At 33.3% G+C, this 7,987-nt stretch overlaps 1 pseudogene; it reads left to right on the top strand.

Annotated features, from left to right (window-relative positions):
• Nucleotides 1-821: 821 nt before the first annotated feature.
• Nucleotides 822-7,987, top strand: part of LOC136227295 (uncharacterized) — a 41,054-nt pseudogene continuing 33,888 nt past the window's right edge.

The following is a 7,987-nucleotide window of genomic DNA, read 5'->3' as shown; positions in this document are numbered from 1 at the left end:
ACTAAAATTATAACAATTTGGGAGAATAAATAAATTAGTCTTTAATAATAATTTTAAAATAAAAATTGAAGACAATATCTCAACTGTCTCCAAATTTTGTATCCAATGCTCGGTTTTTTTATGGGGGAGCAAGGCTACCGAAAGACTACTTCAGATCACTGTGTTTTTGTTTAGAGGTTTGGCCCTGATGACTTTGTTATTTTGTTGCTTTATGTTGATGACATGTTAATTGTTGGCAAGAATGCTGGAAGAATTGCCCAGTTGAAGAAAGAGTTAAGCAAGTCTTTTGCTATGAAAGACTTGGGGCCAGCAAAACAGATTCTTGGCATTAAAATTAACAGGGATAAAGTTGCCAAGAAATTACATATGTCACAGTACGTTGAAAAGGTGTTTTGCAGATTCAACATGGATAAAGCTAAAGTAGTTAGTTCTCTTCTTACTACAAATTTTAAGCTCAGTGGAAAGGATTGCCCTTCTATGGATAAAGAGAAGGAAGAGATTGATAGAGTTCCATATGCCTTAGCAGTAGGAAGTTTGATGTATGTTATGGTGTGTACACAACTTGATATAGCTTATGCAGTAGGTGTTGTTATCCGTTATATGTCAAATCCGGGTAGGAAGCATTGGGAGGCAGTTAAGTGGATATTCAGATATCTACCGGGTACTTCCAAATTGGGTCTTACATTTGGAAATGGGAAGCCATTGCTTGTTGGGTACACGGATTCTGATATGGCAGGAGATAAGGATAACCCGGGGTCTACTTCTGATTATTTGATGACTTTTGTAGGGGGAGCTGTGTCATAGCAATTAAGATTGCAGAAATGTGTTGCACTTTCTACTACAGAGGCAGAGTATATAGCAGCAACGGAAGCAGGTAAGGAGATTTTGTGGTTGAAAAGGTTTGTGCAAGAGCTTAGCTTTAAACAGCAGCGGTATGTGATTCTTTGTGATAGTCAAAACGGGATTCATCTTGCGAAACTCTACTTACCATGCTCAAACAAAACATATTGATGTGAGGTATCATTGGATTAAAGATGCTCTTGAAGAAAGGATGTTTAAACTCGACAAAGTTCATACCGATGATAATGGTTCCGATATGTTGACAAAGGCTTTAGCAAGGGAAAAGCTAAAGGTGTGTTGCTCTATCGCCGGGATGACACGGATTCCTCCTCATAGTTAGAAAGGGGGAGATTTGTTGGACTTTTCTGATCCATGAGGAACCCAATTAGGGTTAGGCCCATGCTTTAACCCTAGGAGTATATAAGAGTAAGTTTAAGAGAGTTTTGTAACCTAATTTTCGGCCACCACAAAAGAAAGGAAAAAGTGAAAATCCATTCTTCTTATCCATCCATACGAAATTGCTCGTAGCCGGAGATTGAACCGTTGGATTGTCGTGAAAGTTGGATAGGAGCTTCTTAACACCTGTTCGCTTATTTTCACCGGAGAGATCGTTGTTCGGAGGCTTGGAAGACCAGTTTGTACGAGGGGCAGATCGTAGATAGATTTGTGACTTCTTTGAGGTTCTTCTTTTCTTTTATGTTGTGATTGGTTCCATACTTCTTGAGGGAAAATTCCAAGATTGTATGTTGATTGTGTATGCCTCTAGTGTTATCTAGGGATGAACTTGTGTATTGCCCTTTATTATTTGATATAGTGGAAGGTTTAAGCGGACTACGATCCTGTGGTTTTTACTCCTTGAATTGAGGGGGTTTTCCACGTAAAAATCGTGCTTGTTCTTTGTGTTTGTGTGGCTGCCATTTTACTATCGTTGTTGCTTCATTTGTGTTTGGTTGTTGCTCTACTAATTAGTTTCCTCATAGATTCATTCAAGTCGGGAAATGATTAATAACAAAGGTTAATTCCGCATTATTGTTGTTACCATTGTTAGTCCGTTTTTCCCATCAGAAACATTATAATTTATGTTTTTTATCAAAAAAAATCATGAAAATAATGCATGACAATTGAATGATTTTACATTTTTCGTCACAAAAAATTGAACAATTTTGCATTTTTTTCATAAAAAATTGAACAATTTTACATTTTTGTCTAAAAATTTTTTAAATAGAATTTTTCCCTCCCCCCTCTCTCAAATCCTGGATTCGCCACTGTATATCTGCATTTTTAATTTGTTGTCAAAATTTGTTGAGAACTTCAACTCAAGCTGAAGAGGAACTTGAAGATATCAAAGATATCGAAGATGGTAATATTTACTTAGAAAATATTTCATATTTGTTATCTTATTTGAATATTTATGAATATGAATTTGTTTTATAACATGTTAACTAAATGATTGTTATTTGATTTTGTAGAAATTAGTTCAGATTCTCAAATTGCACCATCTCTGTATCCATATTTCAATTAGATTGTTGAGTTATTTTTACTGTAAAACAATATTTGGAGGAAGCAAATAGTTTTAGAACTCAAATAGATGTACTTGATTGGATCTGAATCGATTTCCTGAATCTCCTAATTAGACCAGACCGAAATTTTCACTCTAATCCTAGAGATTCATTTTTAGGAATCCCTAAAGTTCAATCCAATCTCGAAGATTCTTGAATCCCCGAACTGGACCGAACTATGCACAGTCATATCCACAAGAAGTAAACAACTCACCACTTCCTAATAATTTGAAATTATTGTTCGATATTCATATGTTAATTTTAGGAATTAATTATTCTACTTTTGAAGTTGCAAATTTTATCATTTGACTGTAAAAACTTTTCATCCTTTAAATTTACAGGTGTTAAAATAACTGATCAAACTTTTATCCGAACAGAAAATCGAAAATCCGAATTGAAAGTAGTCTAAATTGCCCCTTTAAATTTAGTATTTGTCCATCTTATCTTTATAGTTACTATGGGATGTAGTGAATAATCTAATACTTTTGATTAAATCTTAGCAATTTGTTCAAATTCATCTATGCCGTATGTTTTAATCTTTAGTTTGATTTGCATAACTTGGGATTATTGAATGTCAAATCAAATAAGTCATGTAATCCATTTAAGCTACTTGTATTGTTTGATTTTTGATTTTGTTTTGACTCTGATCCTTGCTAGAGGACAAACAAGGTGTGTGAGGAAGTTGTTACCACCATTTTATATAATTACTTAAGTAATTTTTTATGTACATTTTTTTGTGTGTGTTTTGTGACTGGTTTGTCCATTATTTTTAGTATATTTTACCTTATTCTTATCTTGATTATAGTTTTGAGTAATTTTAGGTGTTTTGGGACTTAAACAAAGTAATCTGAGAAATCTTTCCAAAGAGATTCCAAAATTAGAAAAAAAACTAAAACCTGCCTAAAAACTCCATAACCTTCCTTAGTAAATTCTAAATTAATTATGGCAAGCAAAAGAAGCCTCCTTGAAGGTTAAGGAGATTCAAATCTACCTAAAAATACTCTAAAACCTTCATTACTCAATTCCAAATCAATTATGGCAAGATACTGCATCAGTATTAAAGACTTTGGAGACATCGTAGGTGGTTTTTATAGAAATATGAGTCCCAAAACTCCTATAAGTAGGGACCTTTGCTAGTAGCTCCAAACACCATTTTTACATTGTTTACATCTCATTTCCATTATATGTTTCAGTTTCATTGGTGCTTAGAAATTATTTTATTTATCTTAGTTCTAGTTCTTTTTTAGTGTAGCAAAGGTTAAACTAATCCATAGTTTAGATCTTGCAAAGCTAGATTTAGACCCGGCAAAGCGACACACAACCCGATGACACGACACGAACACAACATGCTTTTTTAGTGTTAGTGTTTAGGTTTTTATGACATGACATGAAAGTTGACACGACACGAAATGACACGTCAATTTTCGTGTCATTTTCGTGTCAACCCGAAAACACGAAACTGACACGGATATTGAAAATTATTGTTATATTCTCTCGTGTTTTTATGTCACTTTATTAATAAAGATAATAAAATTATAATTATTAATTGCAAATATTGATTTGAATTTGCTAAATTGTTATAAACACATTACATGACCCTCTAACATGATATTATCGAACTTTTCGATAATTATTGTTAACATACTAATCTAAAAATGATATAAAACGTTTAAAAACAGTACCATATCTTTTTATATTTTTAAGAGTTATTATTAATATATAGGCTTAATAGGCATCCAACCCCCTAAACTTGTAACTTTTTTTCACCTGGCCCCCTCAACTTAGGGGACAATCTCTCAACCCCCTTAACTCTCCAAACACATCATATATAACCCCTTAAACTTGCAACTTTTTTTCACCTGACCCCCTCAACTTAAGGGACAACCTCTCAACCCATTCAACTCTCTAAAAACATCACATACAGCCCATTAACGCCTACGTGGCTCTGATATGGAATAAGTTGGGATTGCACTCATTAGAAAGCGCGTGAAGGTTGGCTTTAGAAACTTAAACAGTAAAAAAATCTCTTTTCTTCTTAAATCTCTAACGTTCTTCTCCTCAGAAATCCTTCCTTCATCTTTTCCGATTCCTTCGATCCACCTCTTTTCGGTCTCCGATTCAAGTTCAACCGTAAGTATTCATCTCCTTCATCTCCTTTATTCCTCCTCTACCTTCTTCTTCTTCTTCTTCTTCTTCTTCTTCTAGTTTGCCTCTTTCTTCTTCTGAGATAATTCTTTTTTTTTATCAATTAGGTTAGGGCTTGTGTTATTCTTGAAACCGATCGATTTCATGGTGGGTACTCATGAATCATGTTTTTGTGGTGAATATGTTGTACTTAAGGTTTCGTGGAAACCTGCAAATCAAGGAAGAAGACTCTACGGATGCCCAAATTATGGGGTAATTTACTGGATTTATATGGAAAAATTTAAGAAAAAAATGACACGTGACATATTGGTGTGGTCAACAGTCAAGCGCGTTTTCTACACGGGTCAATATTTTGACCGGATATAGGGGTGTAAGGGGTTGTATGTGATGTTTTTGGAGAGTTAAGGGGGTTGAGAGGTTGTCCCCTAAGTTGAGGGGGCCAGGTGAAAAAAAGTTACAAGTTTAATGGGTTGTATGTGATGTTTTTGGAGAGTTAAGGGGGTTGAGAGGTTGTCCCCTAAGTTGAGGGGGCCAGGTGAAAAAAAGTTACAAGTTTAACGGGTTGGATACCTATTAAGCCTAATATATATGCATAACAAAATTACATGTAACCCGAAAACACGACACGAAATCGACACTAACCCGAACAGGTTAACACGACTTTGACACGAAAGTTTTTGGGTTGGGTTTGGGTTTACTCTTTTGTGACACGAACCCGAAATGACACGATACGAACACGACTCGAACACGATAATTGTCAGGTCTAGCTAGATTTGAGTTTGTATTCACCTTGTATTCTGACATACTATTATATTAACCTTCTTATTTTCTTTCACCTCCCTCTTCTTAAATTTCTATAATTTCAATTTTAATATATTTGAGCATGAGTTCCCCTAATTCCATTCCTATGATATTTATATATTTTAGGTCATTCATGAGCTAAATCCACATGGGATAGGATGGAGGTAAACTTAGCGTAAGCAAATATGAATATTTAATGAGTTTTAATATTATGTTGTAAGAAGTTAGCTCATATTCGCTAACCGAATAGTGTAGCTTTGTGGTTTAGGCTACCGCTTGACCTTTGTTTTCAAACCAAGCATCGACCTAATAGTTAAAGTAGATTTAGTGATTTTCGGCCAAAGTTACTACTTTGTTGAGGAAAATCATCGCCTTATGTTAATTTTCATTACACAAAATTTTGGCTCAATGGTAAGGGTTTGCTTCTCTTGAATGGAAGTAAATTTGGAATTGCTCTATTGAATCCATCAACCAACCAATGTCTTCGTAATTTTCCTAAACGTAGGCTTGTTCTCTAGAATCCATCCATCAGTTAGTCTAGTGACGACTTCATGGAATACAACATGGGTAGTATCCCATGTTTTCCTAAAATTGGTTACTTTAGCACACCTGGTAGAAAGTTTTTAGCAACAACAAATGAGAGTCCGAGATTTTGGCATTTGATGTTAGAAAAGAAAGTTTCTGGGTAGTGCCTCAATCTATTTTCTCAGTGAAATCAGTGGAATTGCAAGTTTTAAAGGAGTGTCTTTGCATCAGTTATTTCTCGATTTGAGAAAATATCTATTTGGTGGATTGTTTTTATGATCATGATATATAAAAGGTACTCCAGACATGAAGTATTTATGTTAGTCTGAATACTAGTGAAAAATCTAGTTGCAATGGACAACCTTCTCAATGAAGGTACATAAATATTTATATTCTGCACACACTTAGTTAACTCTTCAAGGTATGTCCAACTAGTTAAGATTATTTCTATGGAAGCATCATCAACAAATACATAAAATTCAATATGAATGACTCTTAAGCGGTGGAAAATATACATACCTAGGCAAGTCTATGGGGAATGTTCTAAAAATTCTTAAAACCACTAAAGTCTTAATGGAATAAAGAACCCAACCAAGTTGATAATATGTGGGGCCATATAATTCTAGACAATTAAAGGATAATTCATGGACTTTGCATGTCATCACACCAAAAATCCAGGAATACACATTGGATTGGATGAAACTTATTTAGTAAGAAATGACATATGACACTTTCTTATGTTGAATCTTAGATGGCAAAAAATAACTCCATCTATATATTTTTCAACGCTATCATCTTAGTCATGTATTCACTTTTATCTTTAATGGTCTCAACCCAATAGTCACAAAAATCAACTTTTGATGTTAATTTTAAAGGATTTGTCCATCTTTTGGACAAAATAGATATGACAACAACTTGTTCTGTCATGAGATATTACTTTATATTTCCAATAACATCATCTGGCATCATGCTCATCCAATCAACTTGGTCAACTTTAGGAATCATATCCATGATTTTTGCAAATGAACAGAACAAGTAGCAATGTTAGTATGAAAACTAAAATTGAGGATAAAACAGATTTCAATGCCATTAGTATTATGAAAACACATTGTAAGCAATAAATGTAGAAAATTATTCTATATAATTAAAGTTGAAATGAAGGCCAAAAGTAGGAGTAAAGATAAAATGTTTGTTTTCTTATTTTCCTTCTTGTTCTTTCTATTTTAGTAATGGGTTTTAAATTTTTATGTTTTAGATCTAAATATTTTTTAATTCGGTAGACGTATGGAGTTCATCTTTCGTGATATCATCCAAATCTAAGCAGGCCATTTCTTTTTTTAAATGTTCCATTTTTTCAATTTCTTTTAAATATTTTTTGTTCAATAAAGATGAACTCTCTACATCTAATGAATTAGAAAAAACAATGTTTAGATTTAAAACAGAAAAATTAAAACTCATTACTAAAACAGAAAGAGCAATAGGAAAATAAGGAAACAAACCTTTCCTCTTTACTGTGATTTTTAGCCTTGAACTTAAATTCAATTCTATGGAATAATAATCTACATTCAATCCTTACCATTTGTTCTCATAATACTTATGGCATTGAAGTCTGTCTTATTCTTTTTTTAGTCTTCGTGCTAACATTGGTGTTTGCTCTATTCTTTGAATAAATTATTAATATGAATCCTATAAAGATGACAAAAGTTGTTAGAATGAGCATGTTGTTGGAAAGATATTATACAGAACCAGGATCACCACATCAATTTTGTCCAAAAAATTAACAAAATTTTGGACACTAATATGAAACTTGATTTTTGTGACGATTGGGTTGAGGCCATTAAAGGTGAAAGTGAACGCATAACTAATATCAAACTTGATTTTTGTGACGATTGATTTTTGTCATTGACTTGTCTAGGTATGTATGTTTCCCACCACTTAAAGTCTTTCACATTCAATTTTCTATATTTATGGGTAATGCTTCCACATAAACATTTTTTTTCTAGTTGCTCAGTCCATGAAGAGTAAATTGTAAGTGGAGTGAAAAGGTGTGTGGAAAATATAAATATTCACTTAGCTTTGCTAAAAAGGTTGTACATTTCAACCATATTTTTTACTAG

The sequence above is a fragment of the Euphorbia lathyris genome, chromosome 4 (assembly GCF_963576675.1).
Source record: "Euphorbia lathyris chromosome 4, ddEupLath1.1, whole genome shotgun sequence".
In the NCBI taxonomy this organism is placed as follows: Eukaryota; Viridiplantae; Streptophyta; class Magnoliopsida; order Malpighiales; family Euphorbiaceae; genus Euphorbia; species Euphorbia lathyris.
This window is presented reverse-complemented; position numbering and strand designations above follow the sequence as displayed.